General features: G+C 33.5%; 1 protein-coding gene across 3 annotated transcripts in view; it reads left to right on the forward strand.

Moving 5' to 3' along the window:
• The window catches only part of MFS17 (Major Facilitator Superfamily Transporter 17), a 211,198-nt gene that overhangs the window by 127,119 nt on the left and 62,552 nt on the right, over positions 1-21,527 (forward strand). The window lies entirely within an intron of this gene.

Here is a 21,527-nt window from a genome sequence, read left to right on the forward strand (position 1 = left end):
ATCCAGTAGCTAATGCCAGTCTCACTGGCACCGAAGTTCCTACTTAAACAAAGTCGGTCGTTTTTTGTACCTACTTTGTAGGTACGCCAGCGACTAGAATGGTGTCTTTACACGTGCCTACAACCGCTTCCGCGGGGTTAGAGAGGACGCGGATGAGGGCCACTGGTATGAAAAATAGACTAGCTCTCTATTTGAGACAGCGCTGAACTGGCGCAAAAAAGTGTTTACATGATGCCACTACTATGCTTGCGCTGTCATGCCACCATGTGGCGCCACTTACTGGATACGTGTAAACCTGCCTTAACAAAGGCAAAAGGCACACCGGCCGGCGCGCTAGTCCGACCTTGCTTGAAATCGCTACCAATGTGACACTGACACTGTTATGTTCCACCAGTCTTTAAAGTTCTTCACGTCATTCCCATACTGTCTACCTTAGGTTTATTGGTATCAGGTCTTGTCTCTGCATTATAGGTCATAATCGGCTTCAAGGCCGCCTTATAAGTCTTAGCCCTCATATCAAATTTTATATTTAAGTCACCCCGTTATTATGTTGGCTTTACTTCTCTGTTGGACAATTATTACTCTTCTGTGTTTTGATATATTCAAGATTCAAGATTTATTTAACTACGTTTGCAAATTTTTCATTTGTTTGTAGCAAGTCAATTATATGTATAAGTATAAAATACACTCGCGATCATAAAATCCGGGTCATCTTGAAAATTTCAAGTTTCTTAAATATTTTTGCCTCTGGTGCAGTAATAACCTTTTTTTTGGCTAATGTATTTTTTATTTGTCATCAATGTTTGTTTTGAAAGAAACAAAAATGGTTTTTTATTGTTTTTATTGAAAAAAAAAACAGAAAACAAATCAAATTGTTGATAAAACAGACATACGAAAAAAAAAAAAATGGAAAATACAGAAGGTGGTAAAAAATCAGTGAAATTTCAATGACCAATATCGTGTATTGCCTCCCCTTGCTCTAATAACCTCTTGCAGACGACGGGGAATACTCTCAATTTTTCTCCGGATTACGCTCCTGTACGTTGTTAGGAGGAGGTGTATGGGTTTGAATACGTTTTTTCAAATCGTCCCAGAGATGTTCGATGGGATTCAGGTCCGGAGACCTAGCTGGCCAGGGTACCCTCGTAATTCCAACTTCGTCCAAGTATTACATACTGATCCTGGCAACGTGCAGTCGCACGTTGTCCTGCATAAAAACGGCGTTTTCTCCAAGCCCTGCCATGTTGGGCATAACATGTTCTTCCGGAATCTCCGTAATGTACCTTCGTGCAGTTAGGGACCCATTTTCGATGAAGGGTAATTCTGTGTGGAAGTCGGAAGATATACCTCCCCAAGCCATGACCGAGTCTCCACCAAATGGCATTCTTGGAGCAATGCAAGCTTGTGAAAATCGTTCACCGGTTCTCCTCCAAACTCTTACGTTTGGCAGAAACGGGATTCATCTGAGAATAACACTATGCTACAATCGTTAATTCCCCAATGCGCGTATTGTCGAGCAAAAGCTAGTCGTGCAACTCGAGGCACCCGGCGAAGTGGCGGTCCTCTAGCCATTAGCCGAGAAGATAGTCAAGAAGAAGGAAGTCTTCTTCTGACTGTTGCAACACTAAAATTGCGATTTCGTACTTCCTCTAGACGATTTTGATGCATAACCGCAGTTGAGGTCTGGTTTCGTAAAGCCTGAAACACAAGGAAACGGTCATCTAGTGCCTTGGTCGTTCTTATTCGTCCAGAGCCAGGTCGCCTGGTTAGCAAACTTGCCTCTTGAAAGCGTTGAAGCACTCGTTGAACCGTAGAAAGGCTTACGCCAACAGTTCTTGCGACTTGCCGTTGAGTGTAACCGTCTTCCACAAGTGCAACAATTTGTGCCGTTTCAACAACAGTCAAAGGCATTTTTGTCAAAAAATAAACACTAATAATGGAACTAATAAACACTAATGGTGGCAGTAATAAACTTTTGTCCGTTGCATTTGAACAGAAAGTCGAAGTACAAACGAGACATTTAAAACAAGCAGAGTTACAGGTAGCGTTCATTTTGGGAAGTGTGCACTTTACCGCGAAATCGGCACTATTGGAATTCTTTGTCACAAAGGAAACCGCAACAATTCTCAGAAACATGCATTAGTTTGTATTTGTGTTATTATTATTTACGATAAAGCTCGTTAAAAATGAAATATCGGTGATTTTCAAGGTGACCCGGATTTTATGATCGCGAGTGTAAGTAAAAAATATAATATAATAACATACACAAAATACAATAGGAGATGAAAATACATTAATGCACATAACATAAAATAAAACATAAAATATACAAAATTAGACATATACCAACATAGTGAATACATCCATGTTCATGTTACTGCCTTGAAGTGATCAAAATATTCACTAACAGAGTAAAATCAAATCTCAAAAGGTATCTTTTAACTTTAAATTTATTCATCGAAAGTTGTTTTAAATCCTTAGGTAGGACATTGTATATATCATAGTCAATTGAGTTTTTTTGTGCTTTACCCAAACGATACTTAACTGTTCTGATGTTATTTGCACCTCTTGTGCTATAGTTATGCAAGTCAGAGTGTTTAATTAAAGTATCAGCGTTTCTATGTATTTCAACATTAACGCTGTATATCCATAATGTTGGCAAGGGCATTATCTTATATTTAATATTTAATAAACAACGGTTTGCAAGATTCCAAGTAGCCAACTTTTGCAATTATTCTTATTGCTTTTTTTGCAATTTAAATATTGTTAGGGTATTGCAAGAGTTTCCCCACAGAATAACACCATAGCTTAAAAATGAATGGAAAACAGAAAAGTACGTTATTTTCAAGGTATCAACACTTGTAACAAGTGTTAATTGTCTGAGTAAAAATAAGGTACTAGAAAGTTTACCTTTGAGATGCCAATATGGTTATACCAAGTCAATGTGTTGTCAACTGTTATGCCCAACAATTTGACATTATTTTTTTCAACATTCACATCGAAGGTAGACGAAAAAATTAAATTTTGAGTTTTGTTATCATTTAGTTTAAGTTTATTTGCTAAGAATCATGATTGAGCATTGGAATTTACATACTCAGACGTGGTTTCTAAAACTGAACGATTTTTATCAGAAAAAACAAAAGTAGTGTCATCTGCAAATAAAACTGTTTTAAATGGAGCCATGAAATTGGGCAAGTCATTAACATATATAATAAATAATGGAGGGCCCAGAACTGATCCTTGTGGAACTCCATGCTTTATCTGCTTTAATTCAGAGAGACAATATCCGTACTTGACTGTTTGGTATCTATCCTTTAGATACGATGAAATTAGTTCCAAGGGAGTACCTCATACCGTAAAAATGCAGTTTTTTTTCATCTATAACTATGCATACCAGTATTCCGAAATAGTTAAAATTACCTTCTGGCTGAAATATTTTGCCATCCATTGCTAGTTGAATTTTATTGGATTTCTGTAGACTACCATAATTTTTGTATTGTTGTTGATAGTATCATATTCAATTTTAAAGATGTTAGATTAAATTGATTTAGTAGATCATCTTCACTCTCTGCAACAAGTATGGCATCGTCTGTATAACATATTTAATATAAATGATTTCTCACCCATTTTATGTCCTATTGTTATTATTTTATATATCCTCGTTAATGATTTCGGTTATGTGAGGTTAAACAAAAGAGGGTTAAGTAAGTCTCAATGACGTATGTCTCTTTCGATAGGTGCAGGCTATGTTAATTTGTTGTTAATTCGGGCGTGGATGGTGTTTCTGTTATATATGTTACATCTATTTACCTATTAAGTTTAACACAGTCAAATGTCTTTTGTAGATATATAAAATAGGAATATAGGCCGGCACGTTATATTCCAATGATTTTTATATGATTTGCCTGACGACAAAAACACCATCATTGCCTGAACATCTAAATTTAAGGCCTTGCTGTTCATCCTCTTTAGGAAGTAAAATATGCATTTCAAAATCCTTATGCATTTCAGCATCGAATCGTTTATTGTAATATTTGTTGCTTATCTATTTCTTCCAGTTTTCCAGTCAATACATATTGCTCTCATTTATTCAATCGTCTTTCCTCTTTTGTGTCAATTTCACTTATTCTATCTGTCCTCCCCCCTCACGTAATATTGAGTCAATCGTATTTTTAGGGCACATGTCAAATCTCGGCTGCAAACAATCTTTTTCATTTTCTAACTTTTATTTCGGCAGTGTAGTCGTTGTTCCCAGGTACGTATACTTTTTATTTTTTCGGTTGGTCTACCATTAGTTCCATGCATCAATGTTGCTATCTTTTTAAGTTTCATGAACGTAATTTTTTATCCACTAGGAAACTAAGTTCCTGTAGCTGGCTGTATACCATGTATCACAAAATTTTTTATTTCAAATCCTTTATAAAAGGTATATAATAAAATACCCAAACGGGCTATATCACAAATACATTACAGAACGTTTTCGGAATGTAAATTCCATCATCAGTGTAACCTGAAAGTATATAACCACTTTAATTAAAAAGAACGTAACATTTAAAATGTTTATATACAAAATGTGGTTAATACTTACGAAGTATACATGCTATGAGCCACTAAAATATATGGGTGAAAACCCGTTAAATGTTATAAATTTATAGATATGTTACATTTATATTATTGCAAATTAGGATGTTCAAGTTACCGTTGGAATTGGTAACATGGCAACGTATGGCTCTACATAGGTTACATGGTCCTGAGACAAAGTGTCTTCGAGGACCTGTTGATAACAACTGATAAAAATGACAATATTGACATGTTAGGACGGATGTCGGAACAAAGCAGTCAGTGCAACTTACGGTAGTTGTCTAAAAATGACAGAAGCCAGCATTATTTAAAATTGAATAAGTTTATAATAGATTTTTTAAGTTATAAGTTCATGAACATAAATTACTGGTTCGGTGTGAAGAATGAAGATGGAAAGTTGTTTTTGTGTGTTGACCAGTATGCAAGACAAACAGAAAATTGATGGCTGAAAGGTGGTTTGGTATTGTATTGTACAAACATTGCTCAAGTTATAACTTAAGAAAAAGAAAAAGGCCCTAGATGTTAAAAGGAACATTTGGTACCTGAGAAATATAAAAAGGATGAGTTATAAGTTTGAGTTTAAGGTCGGAAGATGAAGTTAATAGACTTTTGGTGTGTATTGTAACGATATGTAGAAACTGCAAGAATAGTTGGGTTTTAGGTTGCTCTGTTAAATTTACTAAAGGTATGTGATGTTTTAATATTATTGTGGAAGGAGAAAAGACTTTACAAGATGCTGAAGTCTCCAGAGATCCGGAACCAAACCCTAAGGGGAAAGTGGATAAGTAAAATAAATTGTAGTGAAAACAGTATGAAAATATGATGATATGTGGTTAAGTAGGTAAAGATGTATGGTAATGAAAAAAAAATTTTTTAGGGGGAAGTGGAATAATCTGCTCTGAATTTAGTTTGTAGAAAAGTAGCATGGAGAATATTAGGTATGGGGTCAGACTTACGCTTAGATTCCTAGAAAGAAGTGAGGAAAGAAGGGGAGTTGGATATATTGAAAAAAGTTTGAGAGGACTAAGGAGGATTAATAGGTGATAGAAGAAGAACGAAAAATCTAGATAATAATGAAGAAGTAAAGTAAGAATGTGGGTTATGAGAATAGTTGACGATGGAGCGGAAGGAAGTCTCGATTGAATGAGACATGGCGATTAACACAATTTGGACTTCTCTGTTTTTCTTTAGTAATTTCTAGGTCTTCATATAAGTCTAGTTTGAGAAAGTTTGAGAAAGTTAAGATGTTGAGAGAAAGTGGAAGTGTTTTCTCTTTTTGTGTGCTCTATAGAACGTGAAGACAATGATCTACATGTTCTTCCTATGAAGGTGGCATCACAATCAGAACATTTGAGTCTATAAACACCACTACGGTTCATATAATCGATAGGGTCTTTGGAATTGGATATATACTGACCCAAGTTATTGGGTACCTTAAAAGAAATATGTATATTTTCAACCGAACGTTTGATTAAATTTCGAATATCTCCAGAAAAAAAGAATAATTTTTTATGTTGAGGGAGAGTCCGTATTCTCCACTATACCTTAATATTTTACAGATTATTTCTAGGTTTTCTAAATTATCGGTATTACGGTGTCAACAGCATACCTAATATTGTTAATTAAAACCCATTCCATTTTATTCCCGCTGTTTCTGACTAAATAGCTTCTAGCACTATTTCCTCGAAAGTTAAATAATATAGGTAATAGGTAATATATTATATCCTTGCCTGACTTTTCTAATAGTTTCGACGTTTTCGGATATTTTAAACCCAATTTTTACTATTGATCCTTTATCTGTTTTTGTTTCTGAGCCAGTTTATCATATTTAGTCCTATCGAAGGGTCTGTTGTTGTCATCTTTGAGTAAGAACATTAAAATCAAATAGAGCTTCTCTTGTGTCCACACTATTAAACTTAACCTTTTCAATAGTTTCTCCTTTTCTTCTTCCTTCTTATTCCTTCGGTTTTGAAACTATGAAGTTCACTTTCCTTCTATGGTCAAAATAAACTCATTTTGCTTCTTAAATTTATGTGCAATGTTAAATAATTTTCTGGTATGTTTTATAAATTACTCGTTTACATAAATAGATTTTTATAAATAGTTGTACGCATCTACAACAAAATTTACAATTCTTCACATTTACAAGATCTACAACCAATGTCCGACTGCAAAGCGTATCCTGTAGTAATTTTTGTGAAGCATAGTTGGGAAAATAAGTCCGCTGTTTATAATTCGAAATTACTCAGAATATTCACATATTGAAGGTATTGACCCGCTTATTGCTCCAAATTTTTTTTTCTGTCCACATCTTCGCGATTTGCAGAGCGAAAAAAATATTATGCTGATCGTAATATTTATGATTTCTGAAAAGCCCTCGATTTTTTAACCATAAAAAATTGTCCGTCACAACATTCATAAGTAATTCTAGAAGCTTGCTTTTTTTTCGAAAACTCCCTTTTCGGGATTGTAGTACAGGTTCTCCAGTTTCACTGGGCTTTGTTTTAACGCATGCCAACTGAAAATTTACGTTTACGAGTTTTAAATCTTGACTTGCTAAGAATATTTTAATGGTTAAAAGGAACTTTTTTCCAATTCTTACAGAGCTTTATCAACGAATATAGATTTTACACAATATATAACAAAAAATGATCCTTATTCTTAATCGTCTTCAAGGACATCTCTTTCATCGACGTAAATATTAATCCACCACATAGCTCTCTAGGTGTATACAACTACAAGGTGATATTTGAAAGTTATGTATGTTGATAAATACATATATATTTTTTGTAGTAATTTTTTATTTAAGTACTTATTACTTTAAACATTTTTTGTTACGTTTTTTTTTTTCGGGACATTTATTATTCTTATTAAAAACGTATTCATGTGTTTTGATTATTCAACAAGTTTTTATAATTAAAAAAAAAATTACCTGCTAAAAATGCCAGCGTAATGACTTTTGCTTACATCATTACATTAAGAAAAGAGTCAGTGTAATACTGAAATTACTGCAAATAATAGTTTCTCCATTTTTTAGCTAAACTACAGGATAAAAACTTATGTAGCAAATCACTTTTTTCAAATATTTTTACATATTTGTTCATGAATCATAGGCTGTTTTAATGAAAAAACAGTTTATTAAAAAAAATTATATTTTGACAAAACTATAAAGGTAAACTTACACCATTTACTAGGAAATATATCCCCCTTTGACTGCAATAATTACTTTTACCCACTTTGGCATATATTCTGCGGGCTTCTGAAAGTTCCCATATATCCTTTTATTTCGAAACCAAATACTTTTGCAAATGGCTTATAAATTTTCAATGGGATTCAGATCTGACGAATTACCGGGCCAATATAAAACATTAATCTTCTTATTTTTGTAAAATTCCATCATTTGCTTTAAATTGTGACAGGGGGCAGAGTCGAAGAATTGCTCCTCCTTGGGCTGACATTTTTGGAGTTTTGTTTCCAAACGCTGTTTCAACATGGATTTGTATTTTTGGCTGTTCATCATGCCTTCGCTTGGTACCAAAGATCCAGCCCCAATGTATGGAAAACATTCCCAAAACATTTTTTTGACTGGATGATTTACGGTTTAATCAATATGAGATGGTGTAAGGTTTTCCTAGTCAGATGAATTTCGATCGCTGTCCCTGAACTATAAATTGAGTTTTATCTGTAAATAGGACTTTTCTCCAGTCGTCTACAGTCCAATTAGAGTATTTTTTGACCCACAATAGCCTTTGTTTCTTCAGTCTTTCATTTAGAAGCTGTTTTCCTGTTGACGCATTGCTCTTCTACCATTCTCCAAAAGTCTTTTCCGAACATTTGAGTCATGGATCACTACACCTGATGCTGCTAGATCTTATTGGAGCTCTTGGCTTGTTTTTCTTGGGTCCAATTTGCTCTTTTGAAGTAAAAATCTTTCATCTGCTGGTGTTGTTTTTCTCTTTCTTCCGTATTTTCCTAACCTTTTCACATCCATTGATGCCGTTTCTCGTTTACGCTTCAAAATCTTGCTTACTAAAATATTTTCACGCTTCCTAGGAGTAATATACATAATGGAATTAAACAAAATAAACACACTTATTACCAAAAACAACACAAAATAGTACAAAACATTACAAACTTAGTGGGAAATGTCCTAAAACACCCTCAAATAAACGGCAGAGAAAAGTAAGTTTATGTTTTCAATGCTTGGTCAGTTGTAAATGTGTGGACAGTGTTGCAGACTGTGAATATTGAAAAATGTCACAATGTTGCCATTAATTCATAGAATACTGTATGTATACATTGTTGCAATACAGAATTCCAAGGGGATATTATTTTGATTTTTCATAATTAAGTACGTATCTCCATTTTTTTCTGTATTCTATTATTTTCTCATTGATTGCTCAGCTCTTTGCGTCATTGTATCATTTCGTGTCTTGTTCTATAATATCCTGTGAATTCTTCCGCATATATACTGGAATTATATGTATATATTTTATACTACAGCATTTTCAGTACAACTTAAAGGTTACGTCATGGTTTTTTCTCTAACCTCTAACGTCAAATTTCTCTAACCCTAATCTTAGAGTTAAAATTTCTTAACGCAGCTTATAATAGTTGATAGATCTTTCACAGGCGTCAACATGTTATTATAAAATAAAAAATGTTATCATGATTACATTGAGAATTTTAGAATTAAATAAATAGCCAAAACATTACTATTAGTCATAAATTTTATAAAACAATTGTTTAAGTTTAATACGACCAAAAATAATCATTTTAATTAGAGTAGACAATCGTACGCTACTGATACGGGAATACTTCAGACTTCAATGACATTTGAAATATTGGCAAAAATGTTTACGGTGTTGTCAACTTTTTATAATCTTATAGTAAGAATTCTGTTTACAATTTTTCGCAATATATAGTTTGAAAAAAACTGATTGTTATCATGTATTGTTTTTGAAAAATTCCAAAGCAACTCCCTAATTTAGATGTAATTTTACATAATAATTCTAAAGCAATGTAACATAATAATATTGATATGAACAATCTCAAATGTTTATTCCATGGACCTATACGTCCATGGTTTATTCATTTTTATCGAAATGTTAAAATATGGAAGTTTTCCCTTAACTGATGTCAGTCTCAAATAAGATTGAAAAAATGTGAAGCTACGGATAAACAACCTCAGAACAATATATTTTTAAATAGTTTTTGTTTTTTTTAACCATTAGTATTGTTTTATTGTAGCTCGAAAAACGACAGTTCAATTAAGGTTTCTTCTGTAACCTTAAATATTTTTCACAAAAATATTTTTTTCTTCAGCTGACCTTTCTGATAGGATGTGGATGATTGCTTTCGTTATAGATATATAAAAATATTTTATCGCTTTTCTTATAACTCTTGCGAATCCAGTGATGCTCTTAAATTCTTATATTTTTTGCCTCGAGGAGTTTTACGGAGAACAAGCACATCCTTTATTCCCTTTCCGTAACTGATATCAAATAAAATAGAGCAGTTTATAGCAACGTCAATTACATGCCGATAATAAAAGAGTTTCTATCTTTTATATTTAATGTTACATATATCTTTTGTTTAGTTATTCTTTCATACAGTTCACAAAATTCTAGAAACTTGTAATATTTCAATTATTAGTGGAGAGCCGCTCTCGGCACCCACTGAGTAATTTGACAGTAAATAAATGTTTTTCATTTCATTTGTGACTTTATGAAAGAGAACAACAGTTTAACACTGAAGCATTTGCCGAAATAGTTTGTACAAATTTTCTACAATTTAATCAATAACAGAGGATTTCGTACGATACTTTGATAGAGGCTGTGAACATTGCATCTGGTGGAATTTACTTCCTTGATACTTCGGGATGGACAGAAAAAACATTACTAATTTTATTGTTATTTACAAGGATCAGATCGTTGTAGCCTTAGCGTTGGCTTACAAGTAACCTCTTCTAACATTATTGCCACAAATTGGTCGCATTGCTCCTGTAGTGATCCTTTCCCAAGTTAATATGCTCCTTTTCTAACTTGGCTGCACCGTACTGAAGACGATCAATAGTCAGAAATACGTATATACGGTTGCCCTCCATCTTATACACATATTTTATTATATTTTTTTTTCTTTGTTGCGAGCTATGCCGATATCTTTTACCTTTATTTTACTATTAACTTTTCTTGTTATATATATATATATATATATATATATATATATATATATATACGCTTTCCATACAAAAAATCTAAAAATCCTTTATAACCTATTCATTGAAAACTCATACCCAAGTATACTACTAAAGAAAATTTTGTTTAACACTCCACAAAATTTAACTAGTCATTTAAGAAACGAAGAAAATCTGTCTGTATCACAAGATAGAATTGGACCTGTAGATCCTTTACCAAAACAAACTACAATTAGATATGTATCTCTTCCATACATTAAGGACATTGGACAGAAACTTAGTAGAATTTTTTCATCAATTAATAATATCAAAATTGCACATAAAACGGTACTAACAGTTAACAAAGTTTTTTCTAAACTTAAAGACCAATCCGCACTCTTGTCTTTAACGGATGTTGTTTACTGTATACCGTGCAGATCATGTGAACAAGTATACTATGGTCAAACATCAAGATGCCTTAAAGACCGCATTACATCCCACAAGTCAGATAATAGACTGCATCCTGAAAAAAGTGCATTGGGTGAACATGTATTTAAAAATGGACATCAGATAGATTATAATAACATCAAAGTAGTAGAACAGGAAAGTAACATCACCAAAAGACTTTTTCTTGAAATGGCCTACATTTGCCAAAATAATAATGCAATGAATCATAGAACAGATATTGGTCATCTAAATGAAATGTTCTCCTATTTGTTACTACTAGATAAATGCAATAATAACACAAACAATAATTTATCAATTGACATTTAAAAGAATTTTGTCAGAATAATGTCATGTATTTATTTAGATGTACAAGTGTTTTTGGATGTACAGTAATTTTTTAAATTTTTAAACAAAAAATAGGTTTTATATATTGAAAAAAGATGAGAGACTATGATAAATTTTATTAACATTATAATACATCTTCGTTGATACAACCTCAATAAGTTTGTAAGTAGTGAATTTTTTAATTAATTATACCAACGCCAACAATTTATTCATCACATTTGTAGCTCCCTGATGAAGGACATATTCAATGTCCGAAAGCTTGGAATAAAAATTTAAAAGAGTACACGTTTCATTTTTTATTGCTGCAAACCCACTATTTAACGTTTACTTCTATATATATATATATATATATATATATATATATATATATATATATATATATATATATATATATGTATGTATGTATATGTATACAGCCTGATCTATGTAATGTTGCTGTTGCTTTTATTGATATAATTGAGGTAAAATTGTTTTAAAATTCAGGTTACTACTCCAGTCGTCAGAGACGAAAACGCCACTGAACCTCTAAAAATCATACGAACAAGCTGAATTTTGCTGAGAATATTAACTTTGGAACTCCAAAAAAGATGCAAAAAGTTTACTACTTTTACCCCCGGACTTCACCCCAAAACCCCCCTCGTAGGAGGGTAAAAACTAAAAAAATCGATTTACCAAGAATCCGTACGCCGTAGAAAAAAATGTTTTAAATAAAAATTTTTTGATCTTTTGAGGGCATCGCTTAACTTTCCGGTTGTTATCTCAATTATTTGTGTATGTTAGCGACTGTTATGTTATTTGTGTCTGTCTACGTCCGAGGTGGAAATTCCTCTGCCTGCTTCGCCTATCCGCCCGTGGGTGGGATAACGGGTAGGTGCGGTAATCGCAACAAAGCAACAAAGGTACTACGGGGAAGGTGAAGCCCCACGAAACGTTTCTGGTATACGTGGCGTGGCACCTTCATTTTGGTGTCGGACTCGTAGGGGCAGTGGATTCGTTAACGGTCGTATAGCCGAAAGTCCAGGTAGACCAGAGTGCTGCCAGTTTTTTAATTGGAGGGAACAAACGCTTAGCAATGCCAGTAAGACCTCATAATGATGTTTCCACTGTTTCAGATCTATTAACTGTAAGTTAGATTTTTCCATTCCTTCCCCCCGGAGAGACTTTATTACCTTCCAAGCTTGCCCAACTCTTGTTCCACCCCTATATCTATCCACCTCTGCACATCTTCGATCCCACATCTCATGTTTACTTTTCACTACTTCTATTTTCACATCTCGATTTAATTTTTTATATATCTTCTAATCTTTCTCCTTTCTCGTTGACATCCATTTCTGAAAAGCAGTTTTCTTGTTGTTTACTAACATTTGCATATTCTCCGACCACCATTCTTGATTTTTTGTGTCATGTTTGTCTTTATAACCCAAAGCTTCACCTGCAGCCTCATGAATGCATTTTTTATGTTGCTGGTATAATTCTTCCGCTTATATATTTTCTCAATCCACATTTTGTAATTTTGTGACCAGTCGTAATTTGTAAAGAAATTTCGTTGAATCTTCTTTTAAGTTTTCTAGGTTATATTTAGGGGATTTTACTTCTTGTCCCTTTTCTATATTCTGTACCTGAGTGTTATTGTTTTTGCGATATTTAAGTATCAAGTTGGCCATAAGTAAAAACGATGGTCGGATCCACACTCTTATCCACGGTATAACCCTTACGTCAGTTGTTTTCAGCTGGGAAGTATGACGTTGGATTACATAGTCGATTATCGAGCGCAGATTCCTAGTAGGTTGTATCCATGTAAATTTGTGGATGTCTCTATATTGAAAAAATCCATTCATAATTTTGAGATTTTTTCATAAAAGCTCTAAGAGACATTCCGTTGTCATTGGTTATTTGTTCCCCATATCTTCCTACGACTCTGTTATTTTCTTCTCTCCCTACTCTGCCGTTTAAATCTCCTAGTATAAAGATTTCACAGTTTTCTTTAACTTCAGAGAGTATTTCATTCATCTTGTTGTAGAAATCGTCTTTACTTTCTGGATCTGCATCTTCATTTGGGGCATACACTCCGACAATTACGATGTTGTGCCCATTCTTTTTCATTTCCAGTATTAGCAGTTGTTCATTTACTTCAGTTCACGATTTAATATTGTTTTTAAGATTTTTTCGAATGGCAATAGAGACTCATCTCTTAGCTCTGTTATCTTTACTCACTCCACTGTAGATATGTATATATTCTCATATCTCTTCATTTCCTTTTCCCTTTTCCTTCGTCCCAGTGAGAATACATATATCTATTTTTCTTTCCGATAATTCTTTGAATACTTTTGCTTGTTTGATTCTAAGTCCTTGTAGATTCCATGTAGCCAATATCATTTTCCTTTTCCGTTGCATTAGTCGTCTTTTGATCCATCCTTTGTATTCCGAGGCTTTTGGTCGAAATTTTGAGCATTTATTTCTTTTGACAAGGGATGAGTTGCTAGCCCATCGCCTCAACCCTCCTCCTTTTTCCGGGCTTGGGACCGGCACCGGCATTTACTGAGCTACTCAATCCACCCAGAACTTACCGGAGGCGGAGTAACAACATTAAATTTTGCGTTTTTTAATTCATATTTCAATTGCCTCAGATTTGTTGCCATAACTCAAAATTGAAATTTCATGTGATAAGTTTTAAAGATTGACCTCTAAAAATAGAAATTTTAATCCGACTGGTCAATGAAAATGATCAATTTTATTGATCTCACGAGAATCGTAAAAATTGGCAAAAATCGCGCCACGTTTATTTATTTAACACCTTCATGAAAATTGAGTTTATTCTCGGGAAATACAAAAACTGCATACAACAGCTGCGCTCTTTACCTTTAAAACGCATCTTGATTTTTGTGGATAGGACACTTGCATCAAAAGATATCGAATATTTACTGTCGAGCTGATACAAATTTTATTGAACATTGATTTCGCGCGCGTAACTGACATTCAAAATCGACGGTCGCTACAAGCGTTGTTTCTAAGAGAACAGTTCATTCCACACAAAAAGTGCTTAAAAAAATTTTTGTTTAAAATTAATTTAGGTATATTTTTTATTTTAAACATTTTTTCCGTGTCCGAAGTCCGGTGGTAAATTTTTTTGTATAAAGAACCCATAAAGTATGAAGAACCCATTTTTATGATTATTTTTATTTTACACAAAAATGTTTAAAATATTTTTTCAAAATTGGAAAAATACTTGATGAACTTTCATGTTACAATTAAAACAAATTGTTGGTAAAAATGGATTGTAACTCAAATCCCTAACGGATCAAAATATTTTGAAAGGTAACTTGACAAAACATATTTAACAATATTCTAACTATTTTATGTAAACAGTAGTACGCCTACGTCATATTGTCACTTAGAGACGCTTTGTCACTAATTAAACTAAGCTCCTTATCCCTCTTCATAATAAATTAACAGCTAGCGGTGTTAATGCTGGCAGCAAGATTTTATTTATTTTTAAACTTTGTACTCTGGCGAAAATTACAAGGTTCGTAAAATGATATATAAAATTTAGATGCACATTTTTCTGCAATAGTCTACTCGGTTAGACGTAATCGTTCTTATATTTAATCTTTTTTTTTTATAAACAACATTCAGAATAGTCGGACGAACAAAAAATATTGTCCTTACGATCCTGAGTTGCCAGTAAATTTTGTGAAACATTCGCTGTTTTTTACAAGTTTGTTTTTCAAATAAACTTTATTTTTTAGATCACCCAATATTTACCTGACTGCCTTTTTACGATATCTTGAAAAAAATTGTTTTTTTATTTTGCTAGTAATTCGTCACAACAATCGATATAATTCCGAAATATTCAAGAATTGATTAGCTACGTTTTAACAATGCATGCTATTCGCATTTGCAAATAAACGCAAAGTTTTAAATAATTTATTAATTAGTCACTTTACATCTAGTGCAAATATATCTGTGTTCGTTCGGAATAATATGTCTTGCATAGTTGATTTTTTCCGTAAGTACCAATATAATATACTGATAAGTATTGATAACGATTTTAATGAGTAATTGCTGGTATTAAGTATTTACTAAATTTTAGTCTTAAAAGGTAAAATAATCTCCTGAAAACTGTTATTGCTAGGGTAATTGTAATAATGTTCAGTGAAATTTAATTTTGTTTCGAAAATGAAAAGATAAATATTTGCCTTATTAAAATGATTTTGAAGTATTCAAACAAAAATAGTGTGGACAGATCTACTTTTTAAAGTAAGCAGCCAGAATACTCTTTATAAATTTTAATAAGACATAATGACCATAATGACCTTTCGATGTTTTTACCGAATTTATTAGTAACTTATCTTTCTATAGTCATTTTTTGTTTTGTTTTCATATGTGCATAATAGGCTATGATTAAAAATTGTAAAATATTCTAGAAATGCTCTTATTGAAAGTCCGCAATGAGTCTGTTAATTTAGTTGAACAAAAAAATTTAATAGTAGCTCAATAGTAATAGAATAAATAATATATGCTATAAATTATTTCATTATTATGCCCCCGATTATGTCCATATGTTCCTGATAGTATACTTGAGAATGACAATTAGAAGCTATACTGGGATCGTACTGTGCTGACGAATAAACCAAAGACATATAATAGACCAGATCACCTACTAGTTATTAAAGTAACTAGAGAAACGATAGTTTTTGATACGGTGATATTTAACAATAAATAATCTGCGTGTTAAATACAACGAGAAGATCGCCAAATACAGAGATCTTGATATACAAAGAAATAGATAATGGAGATTGGAAGGCAACCAGACAATATCAATTATCCTCTCTACTACTGGTTTAATTCCAAAGAACCTTCTAGACAACATCAAACAGCTGGGTATTAGTGAAACTCTCTAAACGACCATGCAAAAAACGGCACTGCAGCGTCCAGATCATTTACTAAAGTTTTTGAGAGATATTCCAACATTCCAGGTAATTTTTTTTCAACTAGGTGGTGAATCTGCAAACAGACGCCGGAGGTAAACATTTCCGACAGTGCTGCGTGGCCAAATTAAAAGAATACCCCATTCAGAGTCACGTCGACCTTGAATCGGACCTTCCTGCCTTCTATATCGATGTGAATGGAACCAGCTAAACCCCACTCCTCTCATACTAGGAACCGTCCGTTGTCCGTTAGAACATAACTTTACCCCGATGTTCTTCTTTTGCTCGATTCTTAGTCGCTCGCCACCACACATCAGCTTCCGTCTCTCGCACTCATAGGACCACCACGTTTGTCTCTGCCTAACTACGGTTTCTTCTTCGCTTTCCTTTTTACGCATACATACATACCTCCCGACCGTCGTTGATTTAGTCTCAAGCAGAGCTGCGATAAGCTGTCCCGTGTGCACCTCAGTCTACACTCACCCTAATACACTTATCCTGTCTCTCTCTCTCTCTCTCTCTCTCTCTCTCTCTCATGTCTGCCGTCATTTCTGCCTCTCTGACTATCGTTCGTAATCGCATTTACCCCTGTATTGTCAACCTTTACTTTTTCCTACCCATGCGGGCCTAGTTCTGCCTCGTCTATACCTACTAGAACTGCATCTAGCTCCCGCTCTCCCTTTCCATTTATCGACAGCACCTTTCTCACATAGTTGTGGATTTTGTTTCACCACTGCCCATTCGTCACCATCTTGTCTACCATCTCCCTCAGCGACTCAAACACCCTTCCTAGCTCATTACTTTCTCTTACCTATTTGATATACTTCAGAAATACCCGTGTCCTGTGAGCACCAACGTCTGATTGTACTCTAAGCGCCTGTGTCCGCAGTCCAGCCAGCTCCGCAGATTTGGTATCAGTGACTTTGTCCACTGTGCCACATCCTCCATTGTATCCTACTCGTCCTGCCACTTCACAATGGATGTAACCCTCTCCTCGCTTCTGACATTCTCCCGTTGCATCTCCCTATTTCACAGATGTAAGCAGACGCAGTCCTGTAAGCACTTGCTATCCGCAGCAGACAAGTTTTGTCCGCGCGTACTAAGAGACTCTTAGTACGCGCGGTGTAGCGGCAGTGTTTCCACTGCCGCACTGTAGATTAGTGCCGTGTAGAGGATGGTAGAGTACACAACTCCGTGTAGGAGCCTCCTCCTTTTGGATTACCAGGTCACCTAGAGCTCGATAACATGGGAACACTTCATTAATTCATTGCGTGTGTGTATAAGATTTACAAATTTCAAATTGCTGAAGTTTGTAAATCTTTTACACATTTCGTACAACTCAAAAAGACAGAAGAATACTGTCTTCGACGAAGCATTTCACGTGACGTGTGATCGTTTGTGATGTGAATATTTGTTGCCAAAACTTAAAATCGACATATCATGTTATAGGTTTTGCAGATTATGCACCAGCAATGAAAATTTCATAGCGACCGGTCAATGGAAGTGTTAAATTTTATTGATCTCATGAGAATAGAAAAAAATGGCAAAAATTGCACAACGTTTATACACTTACCAGAATATAGAAACTTACTTCACTTGCGGCAATATACTAAAATATTATAAGATAGCTGCACTTTTCACCTTTAAAACACATTTTGATTTTTGTCGAGAGGACGCTCTGATTTACAAATTTTATTTAAAATTGATTTCGCGCTCGTACCTTACATTGAAAATTACCGGTCCCTATAAGCGTTGTTTCTAAGAGAACAGTTCATTTTTCAAAAAAAAGGGCTAGTAAACATTTTTGTATAAAATTATTTCAGCTACATTTTTATGTGAATCATTTTTTTCTACGGAATACAGATTATTGATAAATCGATTTTTTTCGTTTTCCTCCCTGTGAGAGGAGTTTTAGGGGGAAGCCGAGGGGTAAAAGTGGTAAACTTTTTGCAACTTTTTAGAGTTCCAAAATTGACATTCTCAGCAAAATTAGCTTGTTCGTATGAATGATTTTTAGGGGTGGTAAAATCTCTGACGACTGGACTTTGCAATATGATGATACATTTATAACTGCAATGAATTAATGTATTTTCTCATTTTTTATCCTCTCTCGTGTAGATTTTCCTGCGTATCTCCAACATTTCTTTATGTAGTTCAATTTAATGTTTTGTTAGGTGAGTTTTTGAAAAATCGTTGGTTAAATTGTAGCTTTTCGTTTGCGAATATTTATCACAATTCAGTGGCGGCTCGTGGCTTGAGAGACAAGGTCGGCAAGGTATTTTTTGTCTCCTCAGATAGGTATTCCGTCTAATAAAGACTTCAATCATTATAGGAGATTTTTTGTTGTCTTCTTTTTTGTTTTTTTTTTTTTTTTTTTGTTTTTTCCTATAAATTTAGAACCTAAACATGTTTATAAATTAACTCTAGTCTACGTTGTTTGGAAGTAGCAAAATGGGTTATAACGTCATTGTAAAATTTATTAGAGTTTTGGAGAGATTTTAAAAGTTTTTTTTCTATTGACATTTGAGACAAGCTTGACATTCTCTCTTGTTTCATGGTATTTCGACAATACGTTTTGATTCTTTTGAGGCAAGAGAAATCTCGTTCATTTGAGGCAGACGTTGGTGGTAATGAGAGAATTAATGACAATAATTTATTAATTTCGGTAACAGTTTGTTGTAATGAATTACAGTATATAAAATTATACATATCTTGTAACTTATCCCATCTTCCGAAAATATTTGGATCAGCATATAAAACTTTTAATTCATTTTCTAATTTTATTTTATTAAAGAATGATGGATAATTTTTAATTAACTTGTCTAATAAATATCTTGGAAATTCTTTGGCGTAACTTTTAAATTTTGAATCGTCAAAGAGGTCAAAAATTTGCAAATCTTCAAAATTCGAAAAACGAGTATCTATTTGCATAATAATAGTATCCAAAATTTCAAAATATACTCGTTTTTCGAGATCTGTTTCTGTGTCATGCCTTTGTCTTTTTTTTGGCGGTTCGGAAATATCAAGCGAGTCCAAAACGTCACTGCGTATATACTGGAAATTACTATCATTACGAAAATCTCTGAGATTTTGCACCAGTCTTGTTATTCTATTTTTGGAGTGAATAATGTCAGTTAACTGATTTTGAACAACATTGAATATCAAATCGGTTTGAGTAAACACTTTCTTAAAAATATTAGTATGTTAAAGAGTATGTTAGTATGTTAAAAGAGTAATCATTTAATAAAGTTTTCAAACCGGTTGCTTCACGGATCGAGATATCATCACTTTCAAAATCGTCGCATTCAATAATAAAATCAAAAACTTCCAAAAGCTGTTCACGAAAATCTGCTACAGTGAAAACTAACCGAGATTTAAAATTCCATCGCGTCTGACAAACTGTTACCATTTTTTTCGAAACAAACCGTTCTAAAACATTAGTCCGTTTAGGCGAGCTTGAGAAAAATGAAGCAAATCCGCTTAAAATGGCAAAAAAAGACGACATTCTTACATGTATCCTGCAAAACTAAATTCATTCTATGCGCATGACAGTGAGTAAATAAAGCTTGCGGTGCAATAGTTTTAACTTTTGCCTGGAGACCATTTAATTCACCAGACATCACGGTAGCGCCGTCATAAGTTTGCCCTACCAATTTATTTTTGATATCAAAAAATTTTAATCTGTCCTTTAAAACACCAAAAATATATTCTGCCTTATGGCTTTTACTCACGTCTGTAAAACCTAAAAACCTCTAATAGATATTACCACGTAACGCGTATCGAACAACAATTGATAATTGTGAATGACATGATATGTCGGTAGTTTCATCTACTTCTAGTAAAAATCAAATGGTTTCCTGAATCTCAGATTCAATAAAGTTACTCAAAATGTAACTAATTGATTCTATTAAATCATTTTGGATTGTTTTATATACACCGCTAAATGTCTTCGAGTCAGAAAGTAAATTAGAAAATTCCAAATCGTATTTCTTAAACATTTTTATTAGTTCTCTATAATTACCTTGATTTAACGAATGCTCCGATTCATCGTGTCCCCTAAAAGATAATTCCTGACAACTTAAAAAAATTACAATATCAATTAAACGACGTAAAACTGCGTGATTATTTTTTACAATTTCGTTATGTTTAATAGCATTTTCACGTTGGGCATTATCTAATGAAACATAGATATTTTGTTTTCCAAATAAATCTAATTTAATCTGGCTGTAAGTATGATCTTTCGAAATATCATGTTTATGTAAAGCCCTAAATAATTCCTTTAAATTATCGTAACCAGATTCACACCACGGATTTTGATATTTGCCCCTATTTGTCGAAAATAAAATGCAAGGCCAACAGAAAAGTTTGTTTTTTATTTCACTCCCGGTAAGCCATGAGTACTTGCTGTACCAATTATCTGAAAATGATCTATTACTTCCCTTACCCGCACTAATATTTATAAGCCGGGACATTTTTCTCCCATGGCTTGCATTTTTTAGGTTAATTTACCTGAATTTGTTTACACTTTAATTTAAAAAAAAACTTCTAATATGTCAAAAAACCCTTTAACCTTTAACTATTTACGGCAGACGTAACGTATCACAGTATTACTTTAGAAAATAAAAATTAATCACAGAAAGAAAGGTTAGTTCGTGCACTGAATATCACTTCAACTTACGTTCTTATATGAAATAACATTTCATCCCGCGTTGGCAATGTACAGTTTGCGACCAATCACCAATCCCAATGAAGCATCGGCAAATTTAAATTTGCCGTACTTGGTAATTAAGTTCATATGGAAAGAAATGTATATTTGGTTGCTAATCAACTAATATTCCGTTGATTTTTACAAGTAAATCGTCAAGGTTGGGATCGGCTTGCCGAACACTCAAAACGTGCCTTTTTAAGAATTCACTGGCGGATGGATGTTTCCGATATCGGATCATCAATTTGAAAAGTGTCTACGCAGGGATCACTTAACGCTCAGATTGGACGAATTCTTTTAAAAACCATGAATAAAATTTAGTCTGGTCGAATTCTTTTAAAAATCA

This window comes from Diabrotica undecimpunctata, chromosome 2 (genome assembly GCF_040954645.1).
Source record: "Diabrotica undecimpunctata isolate CICGRU chromosome 2, icDiaUnde3, whole genome shotgun sequence".
NCBI lineage: Eukaryota > Metazoa > Arthropoda > Insecta > Coleoptera > Chrysomelidae > Diabrotica > Diabrotica undecimpunctata.